The sequence below is a fragment of the Ovis aries genome, chromosome 22 (genome assembly GCF_016772045.2).
Source record: "Ovis aries strain OAR_USU_Benz2616 breed Rambouillet chromosome 22, ARS-UI_Ramb_v3.0, whole genome shotgun sequence".
Classification (NCBI taxonomy): domain Eukaryota; kingdom Metazoa; phylum Chordata; class Mammalia; order Artiodactyla; family Bovidae; genus Ovis; species Ovis aries.
In genome coordinates this window covers 31,118,382-31,134,650 of record NC_056075.1, presented here as the reverse complement: position 1 = coordinate 31,134,650, position 16,269 = coordinate 31,118,382, and the positions used below count along the sequence as shown (strand labels likewise).

The following is a 16,269-nucleotide window of genomic DNA, read 5'->3' as shown; positions in this document are numbered from 1 at the left end:
AACTGTGCATTGGTTGACCCTCTCTGTTGGTCTTATCTCTCTCCTGAGCCCTGAGAACTTGGAGGAGAGGCCTTGAGGGTAAAAGCCAGGGCATGGTGCTGGGTGCCCAGCAGGGCTTCCGCTAAAATCAGTGGAGGATGATGGTGACCGTGACCTAAGTGAAATTCTCACTGCGTCCCTTTGGGGGAGAAGCCAAGAGGGCCGGACCAGGCCCCGAGAGGTGTCAGCCAGCCCAGTCATATGCAGGCAGGTGAAGGAGGACTCCAGAAGCACTCATGGTGCCTGAGCTGTCTCTCTTCTCCTGCTCAGCTCCAAGGGGCCTGCGGACCCCCTCCCTTGCTAGCTGCAGTCCTCCAAGCGCACCTGCCACGCTCCAAGATGGGATGCGATTGTAGCTTTGGGGGAGTTGCTTTCTCTCCCTGTCCTTCCAGTAAGTAGGAAAAGCTGGGTGTGAGAATGAAACGGGCCCAGAGCCCACTCAGCTCCAAAAGACACCACATGCTGCACAGACACACGTTAAGTGTAAAAGCTCCCCAAGAAAGGAGAAAGAGTGCATCGGCACGCTTCCCATGTTGCATCCCCCAATAGTGGCCAAGCCCTGCACTGAGCACAGGCTGGGGCTCAGCCTCGCAGAGCTGGCGTCTGGCTGAGGAGGGACGCAGTGGAGCACTCCCAACCCTGTGCGGAGCTCCAGGTGTCCTGGCCTTTCACACACACGGCCCCGGTCCCCACACATGCTGTTCCTCACCTGGAACTGCAGCTCCACCTGACAAGCTACCCCTTCTTCCCTCAAGCCTCAGCTGGGTTAGGGCTCCCCCTCCCCTAGGATGCCATCTTCCCCGTCCCCCGGTGGCAATGGCCCCTCAGCCTCAATCACACGGCCACACCCCGTGCCCCTCTCCACCCATGCCATCTTGCCAGCCCCAGGCTCACCAGGCGAGGCCTAGAGACACAGCCCTGCCCAGCAGGCTAGCTCAGCTGTGATACGAAGGTAGGAAACCAGCCCCGTTTTATCTCAGCCATCCCTCTTTTCTTCCAAACCCGAACTAGAGGGCGTCTTATCAAGCACATTTAATCACTGCTGTTCCCCCTTTCTCTCATTACAATGAAGGTGATTTAAGCCCTGTCCTTGGCAGGTTGGACCCAATGGGACTGGAAACTCAAGTCACTTTACAACACAGCCTGGAGTTCCTTTATCATCATAGCAGAATTCACCACCATAAACCTTTACCCAGACCTTTCTGTGAGCCAAGGACCCGGCCACACTGCAGAGTCACATAACTGTCCCCGCTCTGTGGAGCCCCATGGGCTCATAAGGGAACAGCTGCTATATCCTGAGCTGTCTGTAACAGGGAACTGAACACCAGGCTGTGGGGAACAGATGATGGAGAAGCTGAGTCTGTCTGGAGGAATCAGGGAAGACTTCACAGAGAAGGTGACGAAGAGCCGTGCTGGGTCAACCCTCCCATCCGTGATCACCCCGCAGGCCCATAAAGTGACAAGCAGGTCATGTAGGACTGGGACTAGGGGGAGCTGGGTCGGTCTCCCTCCAGCCTTGGCCTCTGGGTCAGTGGGCTTCATTGCACATGATCACTGCCCAGCATTCCCCTTCCTGGGTCCCCTGAATGCCTGCTGGGGTCCCTCTTCCTCTCAGTGTGACTGGGTCAGACCCTCCAGCTCGGCATCCAGTTGGGAAATTCCTGTACCATCTGCCTGATACAGGCTGGGACTGGCCACACTCTTGAACGGCGCAAAAGCAGGAGAGTCGCATGCCAAATGCCTCCAACTTTTCTCTCTTTCCAGCCTTCCTGCTCCTGCCCAGACCCATGACAGAGAGGCCACTGTACTCCGTGGAGAGGGGGTCCCCAGGTTTCCATGGAGAGCCCTCTATGATGCCCACAGCATCTGTACCTTGAAGCCCAAGGCCTGCGCTGCCCCGGCAGGTACCAAACAGAGCTGACCCCAGGTTGGCAAATCGTTAGGTACCCCTTAAAAGCTAGTTCTTCCTGAATTCAGAGGCAATTAGAGAGGACCTGGGATAGTGATCTTCAGCCTTTCCTCCAATGTCCTGAACCATTCAGTTCTTGCCCCAAACCTACCCAGCAAACTGAAAGCTCATCAGACAGGTGTCTCCACCCTGTCTAGGGACCATCTGTGTTCTCGGCACACGCTGAGAGGCCATCCGCCATCCCAAACAACCTACCCCAAATCTCCCAAAAATCACAGGACTTGTCCTGAAAGCAACTCCATTAAATATTCTCCATCACATTAAACTTCCAGTGGGATTCTTGTATTTCCTACAGATGGGGCTCCAGGCAGCTTCCTGGCTGGTGACATATCAATACTGGTAAGGTCCCAGGGGAATTCCCTTGGCACCATAGATCCACAAACGACAGTAATTATCTTGATGAGACCAGGTCAGACCCTGGTCCATTGCAGCCACTTTTCTTCATTGCCCTTCACTGCTGAAAGGACAAATGATATCTCTTGACTCATCTAGAACAAACCAGAGACATCTACAGCAGGGCTATGTCTGTCCGTGTCGTGACTATTTAAAGAATTAGTAGTTCCCCGCCAGCCTCCTTGGCAGCATGTTGAAAGACAGAAAAGATGGGGATGCTAAGGTAAAGAGGAGGGTGGAAGATTGTGAAATATATAGAGAGATGGTATATTAGCTATGAGAAATAATCGTATTATTAATATTACTGATAGTTATCATTCACTGTGCACTCAATACATACCTGGCACTCAACTCACACACAGCATTCATTATCCCATTCCACCCAGCCTGTGAAGGGATAGTATGAGTCCCATCTTACAGATGAGGAAACTGAGACTCAGAGAAGATTAGTGACAGCGCAGACATTCAAGCAACAAATGGAAAAACTTGGATACATGCCCATGTTTGACTGAACCTCAAGCTCGCCACATCTGTCTGGTTGCAGGCACCAGTCCTGGCTCCATTGCTTCCTAACTTGATGGGGTCCTGGGCCCACCTTTCCATCCCTTTCTGTTTCTTCAGTTGTAGCAGGATGATTCTGTGATTGATTGGCAATGCCTGTGATGGACACAGACAATGACATGAAGAGAGAAATGATAACACTTGTGCTAGCCCCTATTCGAGGGATTAACTTAAATTCCCCACTCCCACCTGTCCAGGCTGTAGCCATTCAACCTTTAAAATAAAAGGTCAGTTGTCTCACACAGGAGTCCAATAGGCTGTGCCCAGCACAGCCCCCTATACACTCCAGAATGGTTCAATCTCTATTCAGATCCCAGAGTGAGCTTCCTGCAAAATATACGCCAACAGCTCCCCACTCCCTCCAACAACACACATGACCATTCAAATTCTGGACCCAACCTCCCCACTAGTCTCCTCAGCACACGACCTTTCATACCTCCTTGCATCTGTACATGCTGTTCTCTCTGCCTGGATCACATCTTCCTTTCTTCTTAGGTTTTAAGACACAGCAATATGTCACCTCCTCTGTGAAGTAAGATCCCTCCAGACTGACTCAGCCCCTCCATCATCTGTTTGCCCACAGCTTTGTGTACAGTTCCTTGTTGCAGAAGCACATGTGTGAACAGACAGCTCAAGAAAAGCACTTTGTAAACTGCAGAGGACTGACTACTGGGCAGCTCCTGGTTCCTGATGAATTAGTGAACTCCTCCAGTGGGGAAAATCACCCTTTGCTCCTCTCGGTCTAGAAGGCACTGGTTCCTCCTCTCCTCCTTAGAAATGTTTTCTGAAATAGACAAGCTCTGTCTCGAGCTCCAGTGGTACCAACTTCAGGCACTTCGAACCCTAAGTCCTGATGTTCTTTCATTCACAGCTGCCCCCAAGTGATTCAGAACAATCACGTGTCTCCTTGAGAAAGAAGGTTACACAGGGCCCCAAAGTGGGAGCTGGCTGGATTTTTCCCATGTGAACGAGTGACACAAGATAGGAAAATAGAAATGGACAGAGGACTCCACCCCACGGCTGATTGGCCTCACTGAGCTAAAAAGGAGAACGGGGTTTTACGACCCAGGCAAGAACAACAATGAATTGGCTTGTAGGGAGGAAAAGAGATGGAATTTTCTTGAGCTAAAGGGACTAAAAATAGTGTGAGGTTTTCCAAGAGACTGTCGTGGTACTTCAGGATGTGGCTACAAAGCATTTACTTCAACAGCAATTGGCAAGCTCAAAGCCAAGGCCATTCCCCGTGACAGTCACAGTGCCGGTGACGGGCTGCTCACTCAGCTCCAGGGACCAGCAAGAGCTACAACCGCTCCCATCTCCCCATCTTCTCATGGGTGCTCCCCCTGGAATTCCCTCCCTTCTCCCCTACACTGAATATCATCCCCCCAAGCCCTGCGTTCCAGCCACTCCTCTGAGCGGCACTTCTCCAACATTTTCCACCAAAGCACCCCCCAGAGCAGAGAAGAAACTGTAATGGAAAGTTGGAGTAGGGAGGGGACGGAAAGCTGAGAATTGCCTGTCAAGGCCTCCACAAGCATGAAATTCCCTCCAAATCTGTTTTATCCTAAGGATGTACAAAAGAACTCACTCTTCCAAAAAAAAAAAGAAAAATAGTCCAAGTTTCACTAAGTGTTTAAAAATCAACTTGTTCTCTGATCTCACAGTTATAGTGTCACCCCAGAAAGGAGAGCTGTGTTTACCTGTGACATCAAGAGCTCAGTGTGGCCAGTGTGTGGTACCCCACAGCGACAGAACAAGGGCCTTCACTGAGGACCTCAGCCTCAGCTCTCCTTCAGCCATTGAAGTAAATCATCCATCCAACTGTCCTTTCATCCATCCGTCCTTTCATCCATCCTTCCATCTGTCCATTCATCCATCCCTCCATCTGTCCATTCATCCACCCATCCGTTCTTCCATCCATCTATCCATCCATTCATTCGTTCAATAGGCCTTTACTAAGCTCGTTTTAAATGCCTAGAACTAGTGATGAAGCCAGGAGGGTTGCAGGCCTCCAGGAACTGTCTCATAGAAGAAATGTGAGATGAGGCATTTCACAGCTCTGTGACAAGTGTACTACCAGGGAAAACCAGAGGTTTGGGGAACAGGGAGATAGGGATTGGAAAAGCCTTCGTTCTAGGGAAAACACAAGCCAATCTGTGCCCCAGCCTAACAGCTGAGATCCACGTGTCCTTGGGGGTCAGTGAACCACTCCGTTTCCTGGCCTGTGAACTGGGTATAATAGCTTCGCACGGTTTTCACTGGGACTAAATGAGTTATTCAGTGCAAAGCACTTCCTCCTAAGTGTTCAATAAATATGATATATTAAGCTGAGGCCAGAAGAATGGATGGAATTGGGCTCAGGGATGGGGCCGAGATAAAGGAGCAGGGAGAAAAAGAATGTGTTCCAGACAGAGGGAACAACATGTTTAAGAACAAATATTCAATAAATATTTGAACTCATAAATTCTTTAAGGGAAGTGAGAGTAATACAATCTCCGTAAGCCACGTCCTTTATCTATTGTTCCCCAGAATGAGTGTTTATGTGTTTGCGTGAGTGTGAGAGTGTGTGTGTGTGTGTGTGTGTGTGAGAGAGAGAGTGTGTGTGTGTGAGTGTGTGTGTGTGTGTGTGTAGCTGGGTGGCACCACAGCCAGGCAGCCACAGGCCAGCCCACTGCATTTTTCTAACCAGGTCGTCAGATTCTTAGGGGCAGAGATTGAGTCTTCTCCTGAAGTCTCATAGCCCAGAGCCTTTAACTCCCCTGGTTTCTCAGTGTCCCTCTCTAATCCTGTTGGGGACCCCCACCATTTCCCTAGTGACTGTTTAGAGGCCAGGGGCCTATTATGGTGGGGAAGGGAGTATGGATGCAAATAATGTGTTTGACTGATCACCACCTGCCCTCCTGCAAAAACAGATGAAGTCTGAAGGATCAGTAGGCAACTTGAACTTAAATCCTGGGAAGTCTCTCCTCTGCCCCCTCTTTCTGCTCCATCACCACCACTTCCATCCTGGGGAAAGGCCTTGGCCAAGAATACTAGAGAGAGCTCATGGATGACATGAGAAATACAGGCAGGGGGGCAAAGAGGCTTGGACTTTTGGTCAGAAGGCCTGGACTCCAGTCCCCGCTCTGTCAGCTGACCGCCCTGTGACCTGGGGTGGGTCTCCTGGGACTCCAGTCCAGAGAGCATGCTGGGGTCCCACACAAACTGGTTAGGGGAGCAGGGGTATGCAGTAGGGAAACCAACCATTCTGGCTTTCCCAGGACCGAGGGATTCCCTGGGATTCAGGACTTGCATGCCAAGGCCAGGAAAGTCTCAGATGCACGGGGATGAGATGGTCGCTCACAGCCTTGGTTCTCTCTCTTGTTGCGCCTCCTCCCCTCCCCAGACCCAAGTCACACATCAGCACAGAGCAGCCTCTGAGCCCTCTGGCCCCACGGCTGACCCACGGGACCCCATCTATGCGGGAGGGAGGCAGAGGAGGAACAAGACTTCCGCGTAGCCTCCATCGGGATTCCACAGGTTGGCGTCAGTCCATTGCTTGAGACGGGAGGGCGGGTAGATTCTCTTAGAGACTCAACGTACGACCAATCTAGTCTAGCCAGGTGACCACAGCCCTGACATCAGGGAAGGCTGGTCCACGCCGCTCTCCAGAGTCTTGGGGAGAGGGGATTCATGACAACACCAGCTGGCACTGAGCCCTCTACTCCTCCCCACAAGAGCTTATTGGGCTCATCAATCTGAGGCTGACCCAGTTAGTCAATGCAGGGGCGAGAGGCTGCAGGGTGGTCTCAGCTGGGCCCCCACCCCACCACACTGGGAGCTCCAGGAGAGCCCCCCGGGCCTCTGCTCAGACCTGCAGGGGCTGCCCTGCCATGGAGATCACCGCAGGCACCCTGCCGCCCTATCGGAGAGACATGCTGTGTTTTCAATCACAGTCCCCGTTTCTTTCCTGGTTCAGGCTCGAATGCCAGGCTATATTAGGTCATGCCGAGCCGGCCCTGTTGTGCTTTCTCATTAGCCGTATCACATTGTATTTTTAGGGGCAGCCAAGACCAAGACAATGCCAGAGGGCTGCTTTTCTTCCTGAGTCCCCAAACACTACCTCCATAAAAAGATTATGCTGGGAGGTCTAAGGGCCCCCGTGGCTGCTGCTGCAGACATCAAAGGCACCGGCTCTGAGAAGAGAAGCAAGTGACTGGATGGACCAGAGGCAATGAGGGAAGTGGTCCCTCTGCCTGTCTTTTTGTCCACTTCAGCCACCTACCATTACCACCCCAAAGCCACGTGGAGTTCCTGGTTTCTCGTACCCTGGGACAAAAGGACAGAGATCCAAGACTCTCGTGAGGACAAGACTGCCTTCCCCAGAGCAGCCTCTCCTGTTCCTCCCATCTTTTTGCAGACCCAGGGCACTGCAATGTGAGGTTCCCATACTCCAGGGTCTTCCCTGTCCCTCACCACTACAGCAGGAACACTAAAGCTTGCAAAGCGCTGCTTCCTCCATAGACTCATCTAACTTACCTGTGAGGGTGGTATTAGGATACCTACTTTACAGATGGGGAAACTGAGGCAGTGAAAAGGGAGGTGATGTGTCCAAGCCACAGAGGAGTAAGTAAAAGGGTTGGCCTCCACATGGCCCCAGGGGCTCGGCTCGGCTCAGAGCCAGACCCAGATGCCCATTTTTGTCCACACACTGGAAACCAGGGAGGGCCATTGTTCCTCAGTTTCCTCTCCCTGAAGCTCACTGCCCACCTGCAGAGCGTGAGGGGGTCCCACAAGTGCCAGCCCTCTCTACACCTCACTCCCAGCCCAGCTTCCTCGAGCCAGGACAGTTACCTTCCAGGGGGCTGAGGACCAGGGAAGCAGAGAGAAAGCAAGTCCCGCCTGTGAATTTCCACTTTGAGAACAGGCTTCCCTGGTGGCTCAGATGGTAAAGAATCCACCTGCAATGCAGGAGACCCAGGTTCCATCCCTGGGTTGGGAAGATCCCTTGAAGGAAGATCACTTGAAGGAAGACATGGCAACCACTCCAGTTTTCTTGCCTGGAGAATCCCCATGGACTGAGGAGCCTGCTGGGCTATAGTCCATGGGGCTGCAAAGAGCTGGACATGCTGAGTGACCAAGCACAGCACACACAGCTTTGAGAACAGGGCTGGTGCCTTCAAGATTCCTTCATCCACGAGATCCTTAGGATAAGACTGCAGACAGAGAGCAGCAGGACCTCCTCCAGATGTGTTCCATGCTCTCTGAGCAAGCGGAGCCAAGGCAAACCATTTACCCACAGCTCTTTGGCTTCCTCCCCCTTCATGTCAATCACAGGTCCTGGGTCAGGACAGAGACCACCCAGCAGGGCTGGGTGCCCAGGAAAGGGCACCAGACCAGCAGGTCAGTCCACCTCATGTAAGTGGCTGCAGTCACTTTTGCTTCCACCTCAAGCCATGAATCCAGGCTGACTCTTTCGAGGCGCAGTGCAGCCCTGGGGCACCTAAACGCACACTGGACCACAGAGCAGGTGTTTAGCCTCCCTCTTTCACTGGCCACGACTTCCTCCCTCTCCTGGCTACTCCCCTCCCACACCCAACTTCTGCCCTCAGACTCTTCCTTCACATTCAGTGGCCACGCCCACCCCACGGAGAGCAAAGGCCCAGGACCAAAAGGCCCTACTAAACACCCTCTACATGCCAGTGCTGCGATAGATGCTAGGTGGGGAGAAGGATTTGCAGAGAACTGAAACAAGTTTTAAGCCTGCCCAGTGGTTTCAGGCTAGTTTGAGAGAAAGTAAAGGCTCAGAGACCCACCCCCTATGAAACCAAATAACAGGGCAAAACAAATATCCAGAATTCATCCCTGTACCTGGTGGAAGCAACACAGAAAAAGATCCTAAGTGAGAAAAAAACATGGAGGAATTTTAAGAGTTGGTGAGACCCCAGGATATCTAGGAAAGAAGAGAGGACTGTGGTTCCCAGACACTCCACTCCCTCTGGAATTGGCGTGTAGGGAACACAGGTCTGCAGACCCCAGTGTACGTGCTCTTGACCACAAGGCTTCCTCATTTTTCACTGGACTCACCTTCACACATTATTGGCACTTACAGGATTCATGCCCAATCACCGTTGCAGTTTTGAAGGCTGATCATCTATAAAAATGTGAAAAGAGGCAGAACGTAAATGCAGAAAGTTGGAAACCCAAACGGCCCATGCTCTCAGCTCATATCGTTTCATTTTGCCAACTAGATCAAAGAAGAATATCCTCAAAACTCAACACACAAAAATATACACGCATTCCAACAACTTCAAAATCCTTTTCCTGGAAGGCTTACCCATGAAATAAATCACTGGGTGGCCATAGCTCCTGTTCAGAAACAGTCAGGATGTGGGTCATGAACTCGGTTGCCTTCAGTGCTGATGACTGGGTTGCAGCATTTGCTCAGCCAGGGAACTGTTATGAGAACACCTGCTCTGTCCTCTTTTAGCAACACATGGAGAATAAGCTGGATCCTGGAAGCCCAGATGACCAGGAATCTTCCACCTTCTACCCTCAGCATAGAAGAATTCCAGGAATCAATGGATGATTGAAAGTTCCTCTTCACTCATCCAGGAGCTGTGCCAACTCATCTTATACATTCAACTGGTTGGCTCCCATAAAACAACAAACAACAAGTGGGTAATAGGCTTCCAACTTTCAGACAAGTTCAAAGAACTGATTAAGGCTATTGAAAACCAAAAGGAATGTTATCAACACAGTTTGGATTAGATAGCTGATCCTAACACAAGGACCAAGTGATACCCAATTAAAGAAGCAAAACAACTAAATACCCTTCAAAGTCAGGCAACCTTCGAAGACAGAGAGAACATACTCGTGGACACAGTGGGGGAAGGAGAGGGTGGAGCAAACTGAGAGAGCAGCAGGAAACATACATATTACCATATGCAAAATAGAGAGCCAGGGGGAATTTGCTGTGTGATGCAGGGAGCTCAGCCCAGTGCTCCGTGACCACCTAGAGGCAGGGAATGGGAGGGAAGTTCAAGAGGGAGGAGACACATGTATTCCTGTGGCTGATTCATGTTGCTGCATGGCAGAAGCCAGCACGATATTGTAAAGCAATTATCCTGCAATAAAGTTTTTTTTTTTTTAATCACATAGCCTTTGAGAATATTGATGAGGTGACTTTGACCCAAAGGTCACAAGGCTGGCTCCATTAGGATTTTCTTGGTGGCAGGTGACAGAAAACCCAGTTGAGATTGGTTTAAATAAAAGCAAGGGAATGTAATTGCTTATGAAAAATTTTTTTAAGTCTGGAGGCAGATCTTACTTCATATTCATCTGGATTGAGGGCTAAACCAATGTCATCAAGATTCCATCCCTCTCAGACTACACCATCTGCCATAGCGAACCCAGGTGATAAGTGAACTCAGCCAGTCCCAACAATACTAGCAAAAGTCTTCTGTCTCTGATGGGTTCAGAGGTAGGACCATGACTACTGTGTTCCGAATATTTGCATCCACTCAAAATTTGTATGTTAAAATTCTAACCCCCAATATGATGGTATTCAGAGATAGAGCATTTGGGAGGTGCTCAGGGCCGAAGAATTGATGCGTTTGAACTGTGGTGTTGGAGAAGATTCTTGAGAGTCCCTTGGACTGCAAGGAGATCCAAGCAGTCCATTCTGAAGGAGATCAGCCCTGGGATTTCTTTGGAAGGACTGATGCTAAAGCTGAAACTCCAGTACTTTGGCCACCTCATGTGAAGAGTTGACTCATTGGAAAAGACTCTGATGCTGGGAGGGATTGGGGGCAGGAGGAGAAGGGGATGACCAAGGATGAGATGGCTGGATGGTATCACAGACTCGATGGACGTGAGTCTGAGTGAACTCCGGGAGTTGGTGATGGACAGGGAGGCCTGGCGTGCTGCGATTCATGGGGTCACAAAGAGTCGGACATGACTGAGTGACTGAACTGAACTGGACATGAGAGCAGAGCCCTGATGAATGGCATTAGTGTTTCTCTAAAAAGGACCCTGAAGAGTTCTCTTGTACCTTCTTCCCCAGGAGGATACAAGCCTTAAGCCCAGAAGAGGGTCCTCACCCAACCACGTTGGCCCCTGGATCTTGGGCCCTCTGGCCTCCAAGTCTGTGAGAAATAAGTTTTTGTTGTTTACAAACCACTCAGTCTGTGGTGTCGCAGTCCACATTACAGCAATGTGAAGGGACTAGGGCAATGACGGTGATGTGCAGAAGGTCAAACAAACCCCAGGAAGGGCCCAGACTTGGAGTCTCACAAAAGGTACTCTACATCTACTGCCTCTCTCCACCTTGCTCCCATGGTCCTACACCCCTCCAACTCCCCCACCATGGGAACTGCCCAGGTTCAGCGGTGCACATGAGCCCAGCAGAGAGTGAGTCACCCCTGTCAACATCCTAGTAAGGCCCCAGGGACTGGGTCAGGGAGGCATGCCCAAGACATTCTGCACATGTTTCTGGGACAGAGAGCAGGCATCACTGTCACTGAGCAAGTATCAACAAGAGAAGCCAAGACCCAGAGGACAACAGCATGTGCCCAAGCCAACCATGTTGGCTGCCAGGACAGCCAGCAGTCAGACACCAGGGCATAGGCAAGTGAGCTGCAGTGAGTGGTTCAGGACTAAGACTGTGAACAGCGAGTACAGCCAGAGCTGCTTGTGGGTGAGCAAGTGTGATGATAGGGAGGCCCAGATCCTGCCAGGTGCAGACTACATGACAGAGAACCCAGAGCGGCTACTAATCCGGGCCCAGCGTGACCCAGACTTTGAGGCTTCCTCTCGCAGTCTCCATGGAGAGTGGCAGGGAGCAGCTGAGTCACCCAGAGAGCAAAGGCAAGGCTGGTGTCTCTGCTGCACACACAAAAGACCATTGGGATGTGATTGGGAAGCACTGAACCATGTGAGCTGATCAGTTCTGAGCATTTTTCTGGTCCTTCCCTGCCAGGTCAGGGCCAGTCTTAATGAGCCAAGACCACCTTTTGTGTTTGGGCTAAAAGCTAGGGCAGGAAAACCTACCCCTACTAACTCCACTGTCCTGAGTACAGACAAACTTCTAGATCACCATTCTGTTTTAACCTGTCTAAAATGGGTAGTTAGGCTCAGCTAGTAAAGAATCCACATGCAATGCAGGAGACCCCGGTTCAATTCCTTGGTTGGGAAGACCCCCAAAGAAGGGATAGCCTACCCACTCCAGTATTCTTGGGCTTCCCTAGTGGCTCAGGCAGTAAAGAATCCGCCTGCAATGAGGGGAGACCTGGGTTCGATCCCCAAGTTAAGAAGATCCCTTGGAGGAAAGCATGGCAACCCACTCCAGTATTCTTGCGTGGAGATCCCCATGGACAGAGGAGCCTAGCGAGCTACAGTCCATGGGGTTGCAAACAGTCAGACACGCCTGAGCAACCATGCACATAATGGTTATACACACACACACACACACATATTTGCAGAATGAAATGGCTAGGCCACAGTACCCAGATATCTGATTCAGCATTATCCAAGATGTCTCTGAAAAGGTGTTTGGGTTTTTTTTTTTTAAGATAAGAGTAACATTTAAATCAGTAGACTTTGAGTAAAGCAGACTACCATCCATAATGTGGGTGGGTCTCACCCATCGGCTAGAGCCTGAAAGGAAAAAGACTGACCTCCCCCAAGCAAGAGGGTACTTGGCCGGCAGACAACCTGCCAGGAGCCAGCACGGGAGATCCCACCCATGACAAGGTCATGCGGAGAGGCCTGATGGGCAAGGCGAGTCAGGTCTCAAGGGGTCCTCTGTCTGAGCATCTACCCCAAAACCAAAATCTGTCTGTTTACTGTCTGCTATACTATACTCTTCTGACATAACAGGGGGCTATCCCCGAAAAAGTTAATTCAGAGCTCCAGTTAACAGTCTCCTGCATATAAAAAGAATGTCTCAGTTTAAACCCCTTTGATGGCTTTCTAACTTATCTGACTGGTCTGCCCAGACTTTATGACTTGAGGATTTTTTATAGCCCCCAACCGTGAGAGGCACAAAGCTCAAAACATCTTAAAGATATAGAGCCTTTTAGAGTTAAGAATTAGTTGGTGAAGAGTTTGTTGAGTTAATGTTTGTCGCCAGGCCTCCATACCCTTTATCTTTTAGGCACCTGGGAGAATATTAATCAATGTAATCAGGATGCAGAAATAGGAATATAGTAGTTTTGATGTTAGCAATACTAGACTTTTGAGTTAATTAATTTTCTCTTTGTTATAAATCACTGTACTCCATTTCTTGTTATAAATTGTTGTATCCTTGCTATGTAAGAATGTAACTTTATTTGGTGCTTTCTGAGAGTGGCACCAGACTTTGGGAAGAACAACACTATTACCCTTATCAGAAAAGGGCCGTAAAATGTTAATTGGCCTTCTGGCCAGAAGATGATGTAAATCACCTAAGACTTGTGTATACAACTAGGTATGCAGAGAGAAAGCCTGGTCTCGATAAGAGTCAGGGCAGTTGACACTGCATTATTTTGTATTATCCATTGATCTCTAAAATCAAGAGTATATAAGGCCTTTCCGGACAATAAAGGATAGACCAGTCACTGGACTGGTTTCCCCTGTGTCTTTTCTTACTCTATTTTCTGGCTGAATTCCCATCTGGGGTGTGGAGGCTCACCATGTCTACTTACTTGCCCCGGCTTCTAAGATCCATGAAAGAGGGAGCCCAAGGCGGGGCACCCTCCGCTACTCAAACAGGTGCCGGTGGCCTAACATAGATGGTGCAAATCTCTTGTCCTGAGGTTTTATTAGTTCTCCACGTAAACCAAGTTATTCAGCATCTTTTCTCCACTAAATTTTCCTACTAAACTATTTCCTCTTAATTTCTTTTATATTTCTAAATAATTAAGTTTTTCCTCACCTACTCTGTCTTCCCTTTGAATTACCCTGGATCCACCGGGGCAGGACCCTGACAACCACCTGTGAACTCAAACTGCAGCTCTTCGATGGGCCTCCAGCCTGCCAGCCTACCCTATAGATATTGACCTTGCCAGCTTCCACAATTGTGTGAGTCAATTCTCTAGATTAATCTCCATAGATAGGCGGCTGTATTGTGCTTAGTCACTTCAGTCATGTCCAGCTCTTTGCCACCCCATGGTCTATAGCCCACCAGGCTCCTCTGTCCATGGGATTCTCCATAGGTTGGAGTGGGTCGCCATGCCCTCCTCCAGGGGATTGTCCCAACCCAGGGATCAAACCCAGGTCTCCTGCATTGCAGGCAGATTGTTTACCATCTGAGCCACCAGGGAAGACTAAGAATACTGGAATGCGTAGCCTATCCCTTCGCCAGGGGATCTTCCTGACCCACAAATCGAACTGGGGTCTCCTGCATTGCAGGCAGATTCTTTACCAGTTGAGCTACCAGGGAAGCCCATAGATAGGCAGATATATAGGTAAATTCAGATACAGAGACACACACATACAAACATCATACCAGTTCTCTGTGTCCGGAGAACCCTGACTCATACACCATCTCTCTGGGTTTAAAAGCTGAAACCCTTTTTCATATTCCCAAGCACTCATCCTACTGCCAAATGAGAAGTATATAGATATATAAAGACAAATGGATAGACAGACAGATAGATAGATAGATAGATAGATATTGGGTTGGCTGAAAAGTTCATTTGGGGTTTTTTGTAAGATGTTATGGAAAAACCCCAATTAACTTTTTGGCCAATTGGTAGGTAGGTGGGTGGGTAGATAACAGATAAAAGAATGGCACCCACTCCAGTACTCTTGCCTGGAAAATCCCATGGATGGAGGAGCCTGGTAGGCTGCAGTCCATGGGGTTGCTAAGAGTTGGACACGACTGAGTGACTTCACTTTTACTTTTCACTTCCATGCATTGGAGAAGGAAATGACAACCCACTCCAGTATTCTTGCCTGGAGAATCCCAGGGATAGGGGAGTCTGATGGGCTGCCATCTATGGGGTCGCACAGAGTCGGACATGACTGAAGCGACTTGGCAGCAGCAGCAGATAATATTAATAGAGAGAGAGATACAGTACTGCCCTCTGTGTCCTCCATCACATCACACACCATTCACTCACTGTATCTGACAAATGATTACTGGGTACCTACTATGGGTTTCAGGTGCCGAAGATTCAGCAGATAACATAGCTCCTCCCCCTTTGGAACTTAAACTCTCAAACATATAAACCATGATAAACATGTAGAAATGAAATGATAGCCAGGCTGTGACATTGTGGGGAAAGGTAATATTTTACCCATTTTTCAGAGGACTGTGAGGTTCTGGAAAATGAAACATGTCCAAACTGATACAGACAGCCAGAGATGGAGCCACTGTGTAACTCCATGTCTAACACCAGTGTCCAAGTCCCTCTTATCCAGGTGCTGGAGAGGTTGGGAGAACTTTAGGCGAGGGGATGCTGAAAGAGGAGAGATCATTCCAAAAGCAAAATATCCACATTTCTCATGCTTTCCTCTTGGTTTATGTCTGAAACTCTTCTGACAAAAGTTCCCCCGTGAGGTGGGTACAGTAGAGTTGGTGAAGACACCAGTCTTTGAACCCAAGCCATTTGAGCAAGAAGAAAGAGTGGTAGAAAGATGCTCCCTCAGAGCCTTGGAGGATGGACTGGGCTGAGGGCAAGCCCAGGAGCAGCCCCTCTGATTGGCAGCATGATACCCTCCCCACATACCCCTACTGGCCACCTTCATGAGCAGGGAGGGATATTGAAAAGGAGTCAGATACAAGGTTTAAGCCATGAAATAACTGTTGCCAAATCCCAGGTTCCTCCCACTACTAACATTAAAGAGTGCTGGGGTATAGCTTGGTTTTAATGTTTAGATGTGATTTTGCTAGGCAGCCAGGGAAGGATGGTGTGGTTTCCCACTTGTAGGAGAAGCAAAGTTATGGAGACAAGGGCAGAGTGCTATCATCAAAACACAGTCAACCAGCCTGGGGGGCAGCAAGGCAGGAAGGAGCACCAACCTGGCCACCAGGAGACTTCGGTTTCAGAGCTGCTTCAGGAGAAACCATCGTGGTCACTATGGATCTGGTCTGGGTCTTGAAGTTCGTCCAGTCCTACCCTCTTGCTCTAATAAAGAACACAAGGTCTTCCTTTCATCCGGCTGGAAAAAGAGAAAGCTAAGAGCCTGACACGTCAAATTACCATCACAAATCTCCCTAAAACAGCAGTGCAGAAGGCATGATGCTGGCACCACCCAAACCAGCCAGCCCAGGCCAGCTCAGCTTAGAGTAGCTTCACAAGCAAAAACAAGCCTCCAGCTTCCAAGCTGGAGCAGAAAAGACT

At 49.7% G+C, this 16,269-nt stretch overlaps 1 long non-coding RNA gene across 1 annotated transcript in view; it reads right to left on the bottom strand.

The window, feature by feature from the left end:
- The window catches only part of LOC114110310 (uncharacterized), a 36,878-nt gene extending 20,609 nt beyond the window's left edge, over positions 1-16,269 (bottom strand). Inside the window, exons 1-2 of the long non-coding RNA XR_003586607.3 lie at positions 9,279-16,269; positions 9,029-9,095 (exon numbers count right to left, since the gene is read on the bottom strand). This is a non-coding gene — a long non-coding RNA (uncharacterized LOC114110310). The remainder of the gene's footprint in view (positions 1-9,028; positions 9,096-9,278) is intronic.